The following is a 21,062-nucleotide window of genomic DNA, read 5'->3' as shown; positions in this document are numbered from 1 at the left end:
AATAATATTTATGAAAACTCTTTATACATTTTCAGTTGTTACATAAGTAATAAGATATAATATAAAGCAATATTTATAATCCAATTATACTATATTTCGTATATGGCTTGATTATTGATATTTTACTAAATTTGTGTTTTCACAATCAATTAAATGGCTCTACCAACAGTCTCATACATATTAGAGGAAAACTATATTTGTCTCTTAATATGTTGTATAAAATGTTATACCCTTGTGATTGGTATATCGAAAATTATGTAAGAATTGGAAGTATGTATCATGTAAGTGTGGAATCTGTCCTGGATCAGATTCATGGATAAATGTACGGGCGGGAGTTTCTCCCAATTACTACAACTAAACTCAATTGTTCCCTTCCTCTTAAATGCCCCATAGTGTACGTTTACATTTACCGCTTTAATCAGGTCTCTAGGCGACAATACTTGTGTAAGTCACATAAAAACTCGTGTTCAGGTAGGATAGGATACGCAGGAGGAAAGGATACCACTCCCTCACTGACTATGAATGGTTTTGGTGGCATTTGGAATCATCCTTTGGTTTTGTCGGAGCACGTAACAAGCCACTTTGGCGCCATGTGGAACATTTATCCGGAAGATTAAGAAAAGGTGTTTTAGAGAAGTATATTTTTTCGATGACCGTTTACGCCCCTTGTCAATGTTTATATTCATGCTTTTCTAGATCTGATTTCCCGATATATTCTGACCGAGACAACAAAATTGAATAACTTGTGAAGATAAAATATTCATTCCATAAAATTACGTATCTCCTTATCAGTAAGCGTGTTTTTCCCATATAGGTCTATGAACGTGTTACGGTCGTGTTAATGAGCGGATGGCCGTATAAAAACTATTCTGATAAAGAATGGTTATGGTTTGAAGATGTGGATTTCTATCAGTGGCTGTCAGCAACTTCAGTGGTGTTTGTAGGTTGTATATTTGTCACAATATGACACGATAAAAAACAAAGGGTTCTGGCCAGAGCTTAGATTATACAATCTAGTCTCTAGTACTGGGTGACGCCCTTGCTGGAGTTCATGTGTTGTGACAAGCGATGGCCGACTTTCGATCCGAGTTAAAGATATCGCAGGTTCAAATCCTGTCTGTTGCCTTAGTACTCTGCTTCATTACAAGCGACCTTGTACTGTAACGACTTTGCTTCTTATTTTCTTTGATAGAACCTCCTTCTGTGATATCTCGCCGTCGATATCGGGGTTTCCTGTTGGAGGCCATATGGGACTATCCCAGAGTACAGACTTGGGATGTATCACCATGATCACAAGAGGGATGATGCCAGGGGTAATTTTTCTCTACATATCACGGTTCAAGGAAACGAACCTGTTAAAGGCTTCATGAACATTGTTCCAGAGTAGGCACAAGGATAAAATGCCAAAGTAAGAATTCCCAAATTGAGGATAAGTTACATCAGTGATGTGAAGGAACATATCTATGTTCATGTCAAGGTTCGGATTACGCCACCACTAAGGACCAGTATGGCATCTATCCTGGGGAGAAGCGGAACAAGGAAAAAGGCAGAAATTGGGATTTCTCCTGATGACCACAAGTCACAACTCATTAGTTGTCAGTTATTACGAGGTTTATTTCGCCATTAATATTCTATTCTGGATGACGCTGATGCTAGAGATAGCACAAAGAAGCTGTTTTGCAACAGAGACAGGCTTAGTTGCAGAGATTGGGTTTTCTACCGATAATAATAGCTTCAATAATACTGAGTAAAGCGTTGATATTCGTTACTCTGGAATAACGTACATGGAGTAACGTATTTATATTTGGTATGTGTGGCTAATCAGCATAGTTTGTGGTTTTCTCCCAATTACCTTGATAAACAATTATGGTGGGAGACATTTAACTATTTATGTCAGAGTTCTGCGTTGTGTGGAATGTTCTCGAATAGTATCAAGACAGTTAGGAGGTGGGAACTTATCCGATTGACTGTGAACGACATATGCCAATTCGATAACAAATGTGACATGAAGACATAGGAATGCGTGATAATATAACATTAGATAATGTCCGGACCTAGATAATTTTTCCGATAACTGGCAGCTATAGAACAGCTGAGCTGTCTGTCCATAAAAAATGTTCAAATTACCATTTTCGATTGATTTTCCGTTCTTACATTATATGCATATGCTTTGGTAGCTGAAGTGGACCCTGGTTTTGCCCTCACAAAGTGGGCAGGCGTGTTCTTACCACAGATAAATAAAACTAAAGATATAATCTTTTTTCTGTGGTTCTTTCGTTTTCAAGCCGGATGAGTTAACTAACTGGCTGATTCATCATACTAAACCCAACTTTCCGTGTGTTTCTTCAACCACGCAGTGTAGATATAAGAGCACAGAAAATGTCATAACCTGCTGCACTCTCTATATTCTACAACAGGTCCTAGTGAGACAAACGTAAAATCTTTGCAGAGGAGGACTTATAACAATACAAGAATATGTACCACTACTGATATAATTTTTAATCCTCCTTACAGCACTACAGAGTAAGAAAGATAAAAATCACGAAGTGGTGAAGGTCGATCACAGATTTCCACAATTAAAATTTCACTCAGGTTAGTATGATTGTGCCCAACTGTAGACATAATTTGTAGCGTAGCACGATTGTCCCCTAACGAACACACGGACTTGTACAGAACATAAAATTCAAAATGGTGGACCACGCGGTACTTGAAGAAGGGAAGGTTGCGAGTATTGCCAATTTTATGACGTTGGACGATCTAGCTCGTATCTGAGGTAGGTCGGGAAAGTATCGATCGGAAATGTCCCTGACAATCAATGCGGGCTTGGGGGCAGCTCTTTTACTCTACGAATCGTTGTCTCAACGACCCTATTTTTATATTTGCAATATTAGTGTTGGGTCTTTTACACTACTAATCGTTGACTCAACGACCCTTTCTGAAAAAATAACAAATAACAGGGGGTCTTTTACTCTACGAAGCGTTGTGACAACGACCCGATTTACTAAGAAAACTAAAAGTTCAATCCAATGGTTCTTTGTCACAACGACCCATATACCGAATATAAGAATAGAACTACAAGTGGGTTCGTTGACACAACGACCCTTTTTCTATATTTTTTATCTAATTCATTAAATTGGGCCGTTTACACTACGGATCTTTGTATCAACGGCCCAAATATAAATTAAAAGTTGAAAAGTAGAAAAAGGTTCGTAGAATCAACAACCTAGTTTCAGAATAAGTTGAAATATATGTATTAAGGGGTCGTTGACTCAAAGACCCTATAATGCATCTAACCTCAAATAAGACATTCTAGGGCGTTTACTCAACTGATCGTTGTCTCAACGCCCCTCCGTCCCAAACAAGCACTTTCAAACGAAACAGGGTCAATCAGTCAACTCCTAGCCCGTTAGGCATGAAGGCGCTGCGTCTGTGCCGAGTTTAGTCCTAACATCTGATATAAGGGTAAATACTTTGTATAAGTATTATATCTAAATATTTTTTTTATTATACGTATATATTATTGAACTAGGTTTAAAGTCTGGTAACAGTTGTATTTATAAAATATAAGAAATATGTTTAAGACATACATTACTAGTTATGATTCCCATTTCTTGTTTATGTATTAAAAATATATTTCACTCATGTACATAAACTGAAATAATGTAACTGTCATTCATATTTCTACTTCTGTCGGAAACAGGTTGAGGTTTCTAATTATTATTAAATGGTTAATCAAACAGTACCCAACGTTCAAATTAAAGTTAAAATGAAAACATTGCAAACAAATGAAAACACTAATACTAGATTTTGACAACTACAACTCCAAACATGCACTATGAGGAATTCGATTGACAGTGCCGAAGCCACTCATCTGAGAAGGACGAAAGATTTAATTTCTGTATGTCTGTATGACCGCACAATATATCGAAAACGAATTGACTTATATATGGTTACTGATTTATAGCGATCACTTTTAAATTGCTATTGCGGTTAACCGTACAGTGACGGGAAAATCGCAGAAGAAATAAATTTGTAAGCAAACTGTGTACAGTCATATGACATTTTTAGATGTGGCATGGTAACAAAAGTACCCTATCCATCCGCAAGATATTTCTAAAAATGTCTTTTTTATGTGCTTTAAATTTTATATGAATCTTTATTTATACATAGACAAGAAGGAGCTCCATTTTGGCGCATGTATACTCATTTTTTCGGCTGAGCTTAATATATTAGGTATATTGTAACATATACGTACTTGAATTCTGTGCGCTCCACTACCCGTATGTTATTTTTATTATATCTGATTGAGTTCATTTATAAGTCTAGGTGAGTTACTGTAGTCGACACTATATACATCATCTGATATCAAAACTTTCTTACCACTCAGTAGCTAATCCCATCGTGTAACTGTAGAATATTTAGCGTATCAACTATACCATGTAATCGATTTGTTAATTACATGTATAAGTTGTTAAAAGAGGTTTGTTTGCATTGGATAGTTTTAACAGTTTAAATTAATCTATGGTCAAATATCAATGGAATGAAACTTAAATATTCTAACTACAACTACAGAAACAACAGTGAGGTAGTCTCAGGTAAAGGCTCGGGTGAGGTGGTTCCTTCCTCAAAATGGTGTCGTTAGCAGACAATGCAATAGTTTTATTGCAACCGGTCTCGAGTTTACGTATATAAAATATACGTACATGTATATTTTGGAAATTTAACATCAGAGACACACCTTTCTATAAATAAGTTGCCTGGTAGCAAAATAGTTAAACAAATTATTTAAAAATACTAATATTAAAAGGAAGTAGTTTTGCTGAAAAGGTTGATTGGCTTGCCGCAACATCTCCCTTTGATATATATTTTTCATATAAAGCCATCCTATAATTGACAACAATGACTGTAATTCTAAAAATCTAATATACCAAATAAATTGCAAGTAATGCTCCATACAATACATTGGCCAAACATCTAACCATTTATGAATCCGTATGACAGGGCATAGGTTTGATATATTCCATAAAAATAAAGAAAAACCATTAGCAAGACATGGTCTAGAACATAAACAAGAGTGTTTTACATTAAAAGGAATACACCAACTACCACCATTCCCTGATGAAAATTACAACAGATTAAAATTAAAGCACGTAGAGCAAACTCATTAAATCATGTTGAAGACAAAAAAACCCATTTGGTCTAAATTTAATACAAATTTTTAAAGATATAAATTTAAATTATTGTTAAAGATTAAAAATTTGTCAAAAATTAAAAGTTTTATTCCATCCTTTCTAAAAATCAACTGTTCGAACAAGATTAAATAAGAAAAATTTTACGTCAGCTGGACTTTATCAAATGTTATGCACTGTGTTTAAATTTATCATTTCATGATTCTTGTTTACGTTTTATAGATTTGTATTAACTTAATTTAAAACTTCCTGAAGACGGTATTAAATCCCCTGAAATATAAAAGTGAAAAATGGTTCTTTTATTTTCTTCTATTTAACACAGTGACGATAAATATTATTGAACACTGCATAATTTTGTTATAGGTGAAAAGGAGATTGTATATTTTACAGTATTTCTTTAAGTGCAATAGAGTTTTTTAAGCCTCCTAAAAGACAAAATTATAAGATGCAGCCTATTTTAGCTTTGTGAAATGCAGTCAGAATAAGAATGTTTTGTAAGTTTTATTGAACATTAAAACCAGCTCATTCACAATAGTGTGTTATCTTTTTAAACTATTACTAAGGATTTTTATCGTTCGTTGAAATAAAAAGAAATATTTTCATATTCATTTACAACTTTATTTCACAATTGACCCTCCGCCACCCCCCAAGTACAGACAGTACCTGAGACTACTAAGCTTTTATAGAATTTGTAACTGTAAGTTGGATCAATTCATGAATTCAAGAGAATGTCAGATCCTACAATGGCTTTCAAGCCAATAAGAAGGAATGGCGGTATTTCTATTTATAAGAATTATTTTCTTCAACTAGTAATTTCAGGTCATGGTTTGCCATCTCGACCGTTGACAGGGAACTGTGTTGTTGCAATCCGTAAAATTTGATTTCTTCCACTGAGAACTTTAATGTCCAGGCTACTCATCTAGATCTTTGATAAGAAATTGTGGTCGACAAAAAATTTTGCAGTGGAAATCCATCAGAGTGGTTCCGCCTCGGAGAATTTCAGGTCCAGGCTTGAAATCTAGACCGCCGACAAGGAATTTTGCTGTGGCAGTCCATCAGAGTTGTTCCGCCCCGGAGAATTTCAGGTCCAGGCTTGACATCTAGACCGCCGACAAGGAATTTTGCTGTGGCAGTCCATCAGAGTTGTTCCGCCTCGGAGAATTTCAGGTCCAGACTTGACATCTAGACTGTCGACAAGGAATTTTGCTGTGGCAGTCCATCAGAGTTGTTCCGCCTCGGAGAATTTCAGGTCCAGGCTTGACATCTAGACCGCCGACAAGGAATTTTGCTGTGGCAGTCCTTCAGAGTTGTTCCGCCTCGGAGAATTTCAGGTCCAGGCTTGACATCTAGACCGCCGACAAGGAATTTTGCTGTGGCAGTCCATCAGAGTTGTTCCGCCCCGGAGAATTTCAGGTCCAGGCTTGACATCTAGACCGCCGACAAGGAATTTTGCTGTGGCAGTCCATCAGAGTTGTTCCGCCTCGGAGAATTTCAGGTCCAGACTTGACATCTAGACTGTCGACAAGGAATTTTGCTGTGGCAGTCCATCAGAGTTGTTCCGCCTCGGAGAATTTCAGGTCCAGGCTTGACATCTAGACCGCCGACAAGGAATTTTGCTGTGGCAGTCCTTCAGAGTTGTTCCGCCTCGGAGAATTTCAGGTCCAGGCTTGACATCTAGACCGCCGACAAGGAATTTTGCTGTGGCAGTCCATCAGAGTTGTTCTGCCTCGGAGAATTTCAGGTCCAGGCTTGACATCTAGACCGCCGACAAGGAATTTTGCTGTGGCAGTCCTTCAGAGTTGTTCCGCCTCGGAGAATTTCAGGTCCAGGCTTGATATCTAGACCGCCGACAAGAAATTTTGCTGTGGCAGTCCATCAGAGTTGTTCCGCCTCGGAGAATTTCAGGTCCAGGCATAAAATCTAGACCGCCGACAAGGAATTTTGCTGTGGCAGTCCATCAGAGTTGTTTCGCCCCGGAGAATTTCAGGTCCAGGCTTGAGATCTAGACCGTCGACAAGGAATTTTGCTGTGACAATCCATCACAACTATTTTCTTCCACTAAAATTTTCATACTTTTGAGTTTAGGTTCTTGTAATGAAATCCAGACAGCTAGCAAAATATTCAACTATTAGTTTTCAGAAAACGTTTATTTAAACTTACGGTTTCAGGTACTTAGGACGATATCCTGGTCACCGACAAGGATTCGGAGAATTTTATCCTTCAAAACTTCTGTTCCCACTGATGACTTGGTCCTTGGAAGGCATCGTGGCAGCCGGTACGGATTTAATCATAGTTTTGTTTCCTACTGAAGATTATGACTATTGAGAATGACATTCTTGTTTAAACAAGATTTAAAGTTGTAGGCATGAAATTTTACTTGATAATACATTGATCCACTGTTTTTATTTAAAATTATGATTATTGAAGTGCAGTTTTGAAAATTTTACAGTAGCTTGGTCTGACTTTAAATTTTGAATGAAATTACGTTTCACTTTCCATAACCATAGTTACTGATGTCAACAATAAAAAATTAAGAAGTTGACTATCCTGTTAATTTTAGCACCTTTATACCAATTGCTTGCTAAATAATCTTTAGTACTATCGCTAGCCAGTACACACTATGGTGTCACCCACAATCAACATTTTAAACGTTCAATAACTGTCCACTTTGAATCCGTGTCCACAGTAATCCGAACGCACGCTAGTCCGAACGACCTTTAGTCTGTATTTTTAGATTTTTATGTTACAATTTTAAATCCAGTGTGAGCCACCGAGCATTATATCATTAGTTGTAGAGTGTTTCTGATAGTTTATTAATATTTCCTCATATAAAGCAAACAATCGGATCAAAGGCACGCCTTTACAAGTTGCTAACCTTTACCTTCAATATACTAAATTATTTTGAGTACTCCCAATGTCACTCGCAATGTCAGTGTATCTCTGAATATCGCCATATTTCAATTCAACTGCCATTCAGAAAGTATTTTTGTAACGAAGTTATATAAAACTCGAAAACTTATGTACATTTAAAAGATTAATATAATTATCTTTGTAAATAATAAGGCAATGCTTTTCTTTTGGGAAGTTCTTATCTCCCTATAAATTGTATTTGTATTTTTATCAAGCCGCATTTAAACATTGTCCCGTAACTCTTTTTGCAAAAGTGTTCTACCAACAGCACAGTAAACTTTATTTCGAAATTTAAAAATTTTCAAACCAGATACAAATGTTTGAAAATTTGACCAAACATTTGATACAAAATAATAGAATACAAAATGGTGGTAAGGAAACTTTTAGGTGCATGTAATAATAAACAGTTGCAATTTACCTTATGCTGGAATCTCCGGGAGATATTTAGGATTTTCACGATCACAACCCCCAGAATCCATAACCACTACAGACCAAAAATGTATGTAATATATATATATATATATATATATATATATATATATATATATGTGTGTGTATATATATTTATTTGTTTATATATATATGGCTATTTTAACAACTACCAACCATAAATAAAAGAAACAAGGTTTTTGTTATTCCAGGTTTTTATCTACTATTATTAATTTGATCTATATTCTTGATATTTAGAATTGCTATTTATCGTTACAATTTCCATTTTTAATATTTATTTGCATTCCATTTTTATCACTCTTACTTGGTAATGTCTTATCATTACTGCTTATAAAGTATATCTGTATCCGGTAAAAGGGGTTTATATTAATATAATTTTAAATGAATACAAAACAAATTATTACATTTGTAAATTTATAGTGGCAAGAGAATTATGTACGCTACATCAATACGAGCGCAACATTCAGCGCCGTACGACTGGTGCGCGGTAACATCTCGCCACAATGTCCGGCTGCACGCAGTTGACACAAAGACCCTAGTAGACTAAAAGAACCTCTGAACAGTTAAAAGTAGGTCGTTGTCTCAACGACCCTCTTACTATATTTTATCCATTGAGTTAAAAATGGGTTATTGTCGCTACGACCCCTCTTCACATTGCTTATACATTTCTCCATTTTGGTCCGTTGACACAAAGAATGGTTGAGTAAAAGACCTGGTTTTTTCAATATAAGCATTTAATATAATTTAGGGTCGTTGAGACAACGACCCATCTTTTGAAATGTTAAACTAAACTGGCAAAAAGTGGCGTTGTTGCTACGAACCCAGTTGAGTAATTGACCCTTTTCATTCATTTTACAGGGTCGTTGTCACAACGAACCTATGTAGAAATTCTTAAATATCAAAATGGGGTCGTTGTCTCAACGACCTGTAGACTAAATGACCCTGTCTTATTTGTTATTTTCTCAGAAAGGGTCGTTGAGTCAACGATTAGTAGTGTAAAAGACCCGTCACCGCGGGCTTCAGCGACACCTTCGACGCCGTAAAAGAAAAACGTCCCTCGAGATAGTACCTAAATTCAAGCTCGGATCACGTGAGCACTTGTAAATGTCAACTTTGACTTTTTATATCCGTAATACGTACTTACAATGTAGGTATAGCCAAATGACAAATAGTAGATAGGGACACAGTGCCCTACTTATAGCCGACATCGCTTCCTTTTGTGATGCAGAAAACAAGAACCGATCGTCATAATTACTTTTCACATTGAGTGAGATAGAGTCTGTTCTGTCTAACAACGTAGTTTTCTTAAGTCACCAGAAAGAAAAACTGTTCTAAAAATAGCGGCTTCCGGATAATACCAAATTACCATTTGAGTTTTAGGTTAAGTACGAGTATATCAATAGTGTACTACACGTATAGTTTACAATTTTACAGACTTTTCCATTAGTAGGAATAGATTATTTGTGTTTTTTTAACCTGAATAGATATACACACTCGTTTTATATAATCCGAATGAAAACTGTGCAACACAAGGTATTAAATGAAGGTAAAAAGAGCAACAATACATTGAGTTTCTCACATCATTGGGCTGTGCAATAAATTTGAATTCCGTTTGGCTAAGTACAACCGAATAACAATTTAAAATATCTCCTCAAAATTTAAAACTAATGACGGAAACGTACAAGATGAATATTGTTAGAACATTTTTTGTTATGTGTGGGATTTGAGGTGCTTCAATGGTGAACGTTTCACATATTAATAATAATAAATCAGTACTTTATTTATGGTTCCACGCAGGCTCACAATATTTACTGACACTTCTCAACAATGGCTGTAAGACAGTCTGCTGAGTTGGCAATAAAATAGTACTTAGTGTTTAATGGCTTATAACTTTATACTCGGCATTTGAAATACTAATATAATTTTGTATATACAATTCGTTTCACATATTACCTCTAATTTTATTGTAATATATTATACAGCATTAACCATATAGTACACAATTCTAAAAAAAAGTAAAAACACGGATCGCTGGAGATCAAGTAGGGCAACATCTCAATATTTCTGGACGTCAATCTCGTGAGTCCAGCCTTGAGTTTGACGGTAAAACAATCGATAACCGGTTTCAAATCTAGTAACCCCGTCCGGCCTGAAGCACGAACTGATCCACGTGCATACCTATGTAACACAATTGGGGTTTTTACGGATGACGTTTTAGAATGATGTAAAAAATAAACAAAAAACTATCCCTGATATTTTGATTGTACTCGGAAATTATCGGCACTCCCAAGCCGATACATGGTACTGTTTTATCGCAAGAAGAATCTAATAATCAAGTTGAAAAGCAATTTCACTTCAACTGTATGTTTTAATGTTTACGAAAAGTAACTCAAATTTCAGATACGAACGAGTAGACTGAGTTAGGTTTCTAAACCCTTATCTGGAAAGTATTTAACCATTTTTCCTGTTATCCTGACTTCTTTTGAAATCTTTTCAAAAACATTTCAATAATTTTGAGATTGAATTAATGTCAGTTGGAAATTGAAAAACTTAGCCCGTTATTTGATGTTAAATAATGGTTGAAGATGCTTAAATGGCCATTTAAATACGTAATGTAGTCAATGGGTGGGGTTACGGGTGTACAATTACCAATGCCTTTCATAATGCCAGATTTGTGGCCCCAACATGAATATTTAGCGAAAGAGGTTACAGGAAACGGGAAATGCTTGGAAGCCTGATGACTAATTCATCATACTCTTTAGTATGACTTTGCTGTTGATATTCTGTATGAACATGAATTCTCAGTTTCCATGTATATTTTCGTCATAGGGGCAAACTCAACTATGGCACTGGAAGTACCTTGCATCTTCACCGTAGAGTAGGGGTAAGGCTGCGGCTCTCTAAACGAGGGGTCACAGGTTCGATTCTCGGCAAAGTCAATAAATATTTGTAAGTGGACCCGTTTTATCCGTAAAAACATTTAATATGGATAGTTAAAAAATGTCATAAGCGTAGAAAGAACACTCTTCAAAAAATGTAAATGACAAGAGTTGGAGATAGACGCTTGTTGGTCGAAGTTGGTTTTCGAGTCTATATTTTCTTGATCGGGCCAATAATGTAAACTCAAATGTGACACTATTAATAAATTTTTTAATACCGGAAATATTTTAGACCGGAAGAATATTACAAGGGTATGTATTTTCTTGATCGAGGCATCAAGGCAAACTCAGCTGTGGTGTCGGAAATATAATTCATCCGAACCAGAAATGCTCTCAAACACGCAAAACCTGATGCGAGTCAGGATCACCTTAATCATGAACATTGAAATAATATGCACCTGATGCAAGCCTTCATCACATTGCTTTATAAGTACTGTACTAAGTACAGCGGGCTTCGAGTTTTTTAAATTGGTTGTAAACCCGTGGATAACTAGTTTATATACTTTTATGTTAATCGTACAATATTTCACATTTTCAAGCTATTTCTTAGTAAAAAAATATCCCGGTTTAGTGAAATAACATGCTACACACACACCATAAAAATATACAGCCTTGTTCTGCTTACTAACACAACAATAATGAAGTAGCAGAGCAGGCACGTTTAGGGCTAATTTAATATAGTCATTTAAATATTTCAAAATATTACATTTATTCCGTGTTTAGATTTATCTTTTTTATTTTTTTCAATTGAAATAACGTACTTTATAAAATAATTTCAATGCGTTTTAAAAGAAACCGATATAACCGAGTAGCAAGGCTCCGACAGAACGTAACACAAGAGTTATCGCACGGACGGACAGTTAGACGGAAGTACTGTTTGACTCCAAAGTCAATTGGGGTTTTTTGTCAACGAAGACGGACACTTGTATCAAGTTTCAAATCTCTAGGACTTTTCTATCAAGAGTTATCGCACAGAGAACCGGAAGTTCTTGTCGGATCCTTAATAAACAAACCGACACAACGGACGATATCGATGGAGGACATAACTAAAGTGTCACCGTACCGACGGACAGTCAGACGGACGCACTGTCCTTTGACCTTTGTCCCAAAAATCAATAGGCTTCTTCCTTTGAAAAAGAGGAACCCATGAGCAAGTGTCAAATTTTTTGAGACCTTTCTAAGAATAGTTATCGCACGGACAGTAGTTAGACGGACTGTATTTTGAGTTTTGTCAACAAAATCGAGTATTTTTTGGACTAAGAGGAACCCATGTACCAAGTTATGTATGTCTTGATACCAGTTGATGACTCATAGCCGGCATGTACTAGGACACCTGTCGGAGGTTGTGTGTAGTGGTAAGTGTCTATGATCCTTGAGGGGTAGGTTATAGAAAGACGATCTAAACCTACATAGACCCTTCACTGAGGTTAGTGCTATGAGCAATAAACAGAACTTGCTAGAGTTGTAATATACGTAGTGAATTGTAGATTATAGCTCTGGTCGTAGGATGATGATTGGAACTGTGTTCCAGTGAGACAGTTCTATTTTGTTTCTGTGGACTATAATCTTTCAATATATCAGCCGCAGTTACAAATCCATATTTATTTTTGGCGGTTATATTAGTACTTTTTTTACTACAACGATCCTCTAATTTATCATGAAATACTATCGTGCTTCCAAAAATCCGCCTGAAACCCAAAGAATGGTGGTATTGATTTTATGCGCTTTGCATACTTGTAAATCCTAAGTTAGTATTCACCTGAGTATCCCATGTCAATGTTTTTTATTTCACAATCTAAGAGTAATGTTTTTTAAGAATTATTAATAATAACAAACATAGTGAAAAGGTAAGGTTTGTATTTGTGAACTAAAAGTGACATACACAAATATACAAACTGACATACAAACATAAATAGTAAAATATATGATATTGTTAGTTTATATTACATTACCTCCTCCTTTCTTTTACTCTTTAGTATTCGTCGTGATTTTTTTAAGGAGAGGCCGTGTTTTATTCTGCCCGTTCTCATGGGCCACTGGCCTGTGCGAGGATCTTATCAAGCAGAATGGAGGGGGGGAGTCGATACAGTACAAGGTCGATGGTACTGATAAAAAGTGCTAAGGTCACAGACAGGATTTGAACCTGCGCTGTATCTCTAACTTAGATCCAAAGCCCGCCATCTTAGACAATACTTGGTTTCTTATTGAGTCTCTGTAATCTTCGATCAGGTGCCTCACATACTTCAAAGGGTTCTTCATTAAGCACCTTTACGCATCCTGTATTTCTATGACACAATTCTTCAGGTATTAATTAATTCTTGTATATCCCAAATGTTAAAACTTAGAATATGTGGGGTGAATGAGAGCACCTAGGTGGTCAAAGAAAACAGAATATTTAATTTTTTGCGACTGTAGCAGGTGTTACTGGGTATTTTAAACTAAACAAAATTTAGCGAATTATTTATGTTGAAGACAACAATAGGCACTTATGGTGTGATCAAACATAAACGTACATGTAATTACGTTAATGGTCTCAAAATCCTCAATAAATTAGTACTAAACTAGTTATTTATTTGTGGGTTATTTAAAAGTGCCTAAAAATTAAAAACGTTGGTATCAGAATTTATTTTATATAAGTTCCAATGTAAACAGGAGAGAAGCAACATTGCTATTCAATCCTATAACTACAGTAAAACTGCCATGTAGCTAACGACAATCTTGTTTTTCTAAAAATATGGGGGAGAGAAACTTCCCCCCCCCCTTTTTTAATTTGAAGAACTAAGAAATTAAAAAAGCGTTAATCAAAATCTATTATAATAACATAATATTATGTCGTGTTTAAAAGGATTAAAATATTTTTGTATGGAACCCTCTGCGATGTCTGACTGCTTGAACATAACGAGAGAAACTCTTCTGATTAATATCACATATCTTTTGCTTTTTCGTTATCAGCTACAGAATTGTCTGTAAAGAATACGATCCACTAAAAGTATAAGTTATATATACTTGTCACTAAAACGTTATTAATAACGTCCCCGTTACTGGATAGACACTTTTATCTTTATTTATTTATTTGTCATTATTTACACTTACCGATGCGTCTCGACCTCTGGCATCACTCGTGCCGGTATCTGGGTTCCCTTTAAATCTTTATTTATTTATTTGTCATTATTTACACTTACCGATGCGTCTCGACCTCTGACATCACTCGTGCCGGTATCTGGGTTCCCTTTAAATCTTTATTTATTTATTTGTCATTATTTACACTTACCGATGCGTCTCGACCTCTGACATCACTCGTGCCGGTATCTGGGTTCCCTTTAAATCTTTATTTATTTATTTGTCATTATTTACACTTACCGATGCGTCTCGACCTGTGACATCACTCGTGCCGGTATCTGGGTTCCCTTTAAATCTTTATTTATTTATTTGTCATTATTTACACTTACCGATGCGTCTCGACCTCTGACATCACTCGTGCCGGTATCTGGGTTCCCTTTAAATCTTTATTTATTTATTTGTCATTATTTACACTTACCGATGCGTCTCGACCTCTGGCATCACTCGTGCCGGTATCTGGGTTCCCTTTAAATCTTTATTTATTTATTTGTCATTATTTACACTTACCGATGCGTCTCGACCTGTGACATAACTCGTGCCGGTATCTGGGTTCCCTTTAAATCTTTATTTATTTATTTGTTATTATTTACACTTACCGATGCGTCTCGACCTCTGACATCACTCGTGCCGGTATCTGGGTTCCCTTTAAATCTTTATTTATTTATTTGTCATTATTTACACTTACCGATGCGTCTCGACCTGTGACATCACTCGTGCCGGTATCTGGGTTCCCTTTAAATCTTTATTTATTTATTTGTCATTATTTACACTTACCGATGCGTCTCGACCTCTGACATCACTCGTGCCGGTATCTGGGTTCCCTTTAAATCTTTATTTATTTATTTGTAATTATTTACACTTACCGATGCGTCTCGACCTCTGACATCACTCGTGCCGGTATCTGGGTTCCCTTTAAATCTTTATTTATTTATTTGTCATTATTTACACTTACCGATGCGTCTCGACCTGTGACATCACTCGTGCCGGTATCTGGGTTCCCTTTAAATCTTTATTTATTTATTTGTCATTATTTACACTTACCGATGCGTCTCGACCTGTGACATCACTCGTGCCGGTATCTGGGTTCCCTTTAAATCTTTATTTATTTATTTGTCATTATTTACACTTACCGATGCGTCTCGACCTCTGACATCACTCGTGCCGGTATCTGGGTTCCCTTTAAATCTTTATTTATTTATTTGTCATTATTTACACTTACCGATGCGTCTCGACCTCTGACATCACTCGTGCCGGTATCTGGGTTCCCTTTAAATCTTTATTTATTTATTTGTCATTATTTACACTTACCGATGCGTCTCGACCTGTGACATCACTCGTGCCGGTATCTGGGTTCCCTTTAAATCTTTATTTATTTATTTGTCATTATTTACACTTACCGATGCGTCTCGACCTCTGACATCACTCGTGCCGGTATCTGGGTTCCCTTTAAATCTTTATTTATTTATTTGTCATTATTTACACTTACCGATGCGTCTCGACCTCTGACATCACTCGTGCCGGTATCTGGGTTCCCTTTAAATCTTTATTTATTTATTTGTCATTATTTACACTTACCGATGCGTCTCGACCTCTGACATCACTCGTGCCGGTATCTGGGTTCCCTTTAAATCTTTATTTATTTATTTGTCATTATTTACACTTACCGATGCGTCTCGACCTGTGACATCACTCGTGCCGGTATCTGGGTTCCCTTTAAATCTTTATTTATTTATTTGTCATTATTTACACTTACCGATGCGTCTCGACCTGTGACATCACTCGTGCCGAGTGATGCGTCTCGACCTCTGACATCACTCGTGCCGGTATCTGGGTTCCCTTTAAATCTTTATTTATTTATTTGTCATTATTTACACTTACCGATGCGTCTCGACCTGTGACATCACTCGTGCCGGTATCTGGGTTCCCTTTAAATCTTTATTTATTTATTTGTCATTATTTACACTTACCGATGCGTCTCGACCTCTGACATCACTCGTGCCGGTATCTGGGTTCCCTTTAAATCTTTATTTATTTATTTGTCATTATTTACACTTACCGATGCGTCTCGACCTGTGACATCACTCGTGCCGGTATCTGGGTTCCCTTTAAATCTTTATTTTGTGCTCATTATTTTCTATTTAGAAAATATTCCACCAATTGTAACATTCGATAGCAAAGCACGCTTTTCGATGAATTCATATTACCTGTTTGCATCAACAATTGAAATAGATTGCTCGAGTCAAATAAATATAAAGTGAAATTTATTGACATAAATAAATTGACACAATTTGGTATCTAACTGTATGCTCAATCGTATCTCTACACCTCAGCATTTGTGTATATCTTGTGGGCCAGTTGGCGTTTTAGACCACAGTTTGTTTAAAAAAATTAACACTGTTTAGCTTTTACTAGTTTAGACTGTTCTTATAATCAAACTACTAAAGAACATCTACATCTTAGTGTTTGTTTATATATTTGTGTTCCAAAATTACAAACAAGTTGTATGTTTTCATTCTATTTTAAATACTTGTTTGCAATTGTTAGAAGATTATTCTAAACGTGATTCCAACTGTGAGCTGTAACAATTTACCCATTTATGTAGAAGTTAGGCTTTACAAATTAGACGGCTTTATAAACCGTGTGAGAGAGACTGAAGATCCAATCTGCCTTGATTGTTCAGCCTCATTATAAAATAAACTTGTCAATTATTTTAATTTTTTAGTTTTTAATTTTAATCAGAGCCAAATACTGTTTGATTTCTAGTACTAGGTGCTAAATTTTCCTGAAAATATAGAGATAAAATTACTAACAGTTTATAAGCGATTCTCCAACAATATCCTCCTAGTCTTGCAAGAGAAACCGACATTGAAAAATTCTAAAGTAAGCAACAATATGCAATTCTTATAACACAGTATTATGCTTTCCTATACTGATTGTTATCAGATTTTTCTCGGTTATCCAAACCTGAACTCACTTTGATAATCTCCTGTAAACCACCTAAGCGGGTTCCGATTGAGTCGAATAAAATAACCTAGTAAAGTAGGTAACACCACACATAACGTAGCTGTGGTGGGAAGGGTTTATTCAATGTCACAGTTGAATTTAGCTACAGTTCACTTTCCTCTCAGCGCAGCGTCTGGATTTTGATGTTCTCACAGACTTGAGTCCTGGAGTATGGTGGAGTCAAGTTCATCTGAAGAAATCCAAAACACGTCGGCGACGAAGAAGCTCTAAATGGACTCTTTACACTGTTTCGACATCAGAGACCTATACTACAAAAAGTAGTACAATATACAGTAGGTGAAGAGGTATTCCCTATGTCTCATCAGGTGCACAATTGAGTCAGTGTTTACCTTCCTCTTAGTGCAGTGTCTAGAATCTGACGCTTTCACAGACTCTGAACTACGTTATGCGTCAGACACAAATAATCGATTTATCACCGTCAGACAGCGAGATAAAGGGGCTGACAGTAGTCACCTCCAATAAAATAGACGGTGTTGTACGCTGACGCTGATTTAAGGAGATAGAAACGTCGAAACTAAAAACTGAATTCTTTAAATATTTTTGTAACATGTTCAGTATATTACCCCAACAGGTACATATTTAGTTTATATTCCTGGGGGTTTTAACTTATATAGCGTACCATAACGGAATGTCATTTAGTTTTAGTCCACAGAGCTCAATTTCGACCGTCATATAGTTTGTATAGCCTAATGCTATATGGCTAAATAAAAGGAGATTGTACATGTTGATTTCAATTCAGAGCACTGTTAGATAACCTGCGTAATTTCTATTAAGTTTATTACAAATATATATATTATGTGAGGTAAATACTACAAATCATCTGTTCTTGTTTATGTTTTGATGTTTATTGAGTAGTGCTTGTTTTGAATGTTAATTACTCCTGTAAAGTAATACTGTGAGTTTACTTACACTCCTTGTGTTCTAACTTTTCACTTTGGGTTTGCACAGGTTGGTAACACATGGAGCTCGCTATCTCGACCTGCCTGCCACACGTGCCCGGCCTGACGATGACGCACAAGTAGGTATTTCTAAAAGTCACACCTTATAGTCTTACGGAAGTGTTTACCTGCGTATACTAAACTACTGTGAATTGTGTCTATAACTAAAATATGTAACAAAGGATGATTTTGTGTAATTAAGAAGGAAAGCACCGAACCTAAACCTTCCACACATTAGCCTCGGTAGAGAAAACTCCTCTAAGTAAAGAAAAAAAAAGAAAACTTTGCGAGAATCTGTTTTATTAGCAATCACACTTACGCACTGTGACCTATTAAAGCAATATCTCCAAAAAATGATGCATACATGGTAAAACACAAAATTCTAACGAACCATATGTTATGAATGTTGTTATGTAGAACAACTTGTGTTCAATGTGTAATTATTACTTAGATGCTTTGGATCAATAAACATATATTCAAATACTCAAGCACTTAAGGTTGCCCTTTATTTGCTATCCTGACATTTAAGGTACACCCCAGCCATGCTTAACACATATAACAGCATAATGTGAAAATGCCTGCCTAAAACTAGATTTGTGGGAAGTAACAGCTTAAAAGTAAAGGTAGCTGATGCTCTGCTACAATTCAGTGAAGGAAATGTAGTAAACAACTCAGTTTTGAAGAATTTAAGGCTAAGCTCTAACCCGATTGAAGGTTTTAAAACAATCGACCTATGCAGAGTGTAAAACCCCGTAAAAGGAGTGCTTGCAGTGACCAAAAACTAGAATGAAAAAGCGGCAGCCGAGATAGAAAAGGGAAGGCCAGGCAAACCACGGGGGACAGCCCGGACTATGAACTAGACTTATATAAAGTGATACTCAGTTTCTTATTACGTAATGCATAGGCAAAATTCAAACGAAAATTATCCAATTTTGCATTTTTTTAATTTAGGCGCATGTTGCTCCGACAATTGTGCTAGGTGAGTATGTAATATTGTTAGCTAACGCTGATTTAAAATTTATTTACTTGTCTGACGTTTAGTTTTTCGTTTGTCAAGTAAAAAAAGTTAATCTGAGAAAACCCATTCGTAATCATTTCATAATTTTAATGCTTTTGGTAACTTCCCATGTTGACCTTCACCAAAACTAGCGGGGCTGACAATCCATTTCTTTATTAGGATACATTTCTCTATCGTTTAAAGAAACCCCAGGTGGTGAGCTTATGCAATACAAATTGGTTTTCGACTTCTGAACTAATATGATCTTACTGTTATTACTTATGACCTTGTTTCTTGGTATTATTTAGTGAATGTGTCACATTGAGGCTATACATACACTTAAGACGATTATCAAAATAAATACATGCTATGTAAATAGTTTTAAATACTTATAATTTAAATTTTGTATTTAAAAAATTAACTCGCAACAATGTTTGAGAATATAAATATTTTAATTCATATAAAATTATTAAGTTTGCAAAAACAGCTAGCCACATATTTATTACATCCATGGTTTAGTACTTTGTTATTCGTACCCGAATTTCACAGTATACAAAATAGTATTAGTGACCAATTTAATTCAAAGAATTTAATACAAGACCTATCTTAGAAAGCAATTAAATGTGAAATATTAATATTAAAAGTGAATCCATATTTTATTTAGAAAATATATTATTATTTTTAATTCACAAACTTGACGAAATTATGCTTGTTTAGTTGACAGTTAAAGTTGACATTTACGATCTGCTCACGTGATCTGAGTTTGAATTTGGACACTATGTCGACGAATGTTTTTCTTTTTTCGCTAGAAGTATAGGGTGGTGCCAGAAATTTTCCGATATCAGATATAGTACCCAAATTCAAGCTCAGTTCGAGCGTTCGTAAAGATTATTTTTTACTTTGGTACTACTGGTAGCATATTTATGGTAACCTAAGAAGTTATTTCAATATTCCTAATTATACAATACACTATATTAATCATTCTGACAACACGCCCCATGGGGGTTAAAGTTTCTATTACATTTTCAGCTGTTTATTGCCCCCCAGACAAGTTATAACCAAACAACAATTTTTCACTACTAAAGAATAAATTTAAAGCAGAAGGTGAATGTAATAGGAAACATTAAGGATTGGGTTCTTAATTAACCACTCTTATAGGATAACAACTATTAAAGGTTCTAAATTATAATAATTTCAATAATGTTTCTACGGGTAAAAATTCCGGATTTTTTAAATAAAAAAAATTACAGCAGATATTATTACATCTACACAGATCAAATCCTGCCTGTCTTCAATCTGTCTTCTGATCACTTGCCGATTATACGAGTACTTAATTTAAGCACAGAAGTATTTTAAAAAGTGTAGTGAAGTATTATATGACAAGTTTACTTCGATTTCATGATTTATTAAATAGGAATTTGAATATAAACATTCAATGGAAAAGTGTTAAGGGTTGAGAAAATTCTACTGAGTACTTTATTGATTGTTTGAAACG

This window comes from Homalodisca vitripennis, chromosome 5 (assembly GCF_021130785.1).
Source record: "Homalodisca vitripennis isolate AUS2020 chromosome 5, UT_GWSS_2.1, whole genome shotgun sequence".
Lineage (NCBI taxonomy): Eukaryota > Metazoa > Arthropoda > Insecta > Hemiptera > Cicadellidae > Homalodisca > Homalodisca vitripennis.
The sequence above is the reverse complement of the archived record's forward strand: the minus strand, read 5'-3'. Positions refer to the sequence as shown.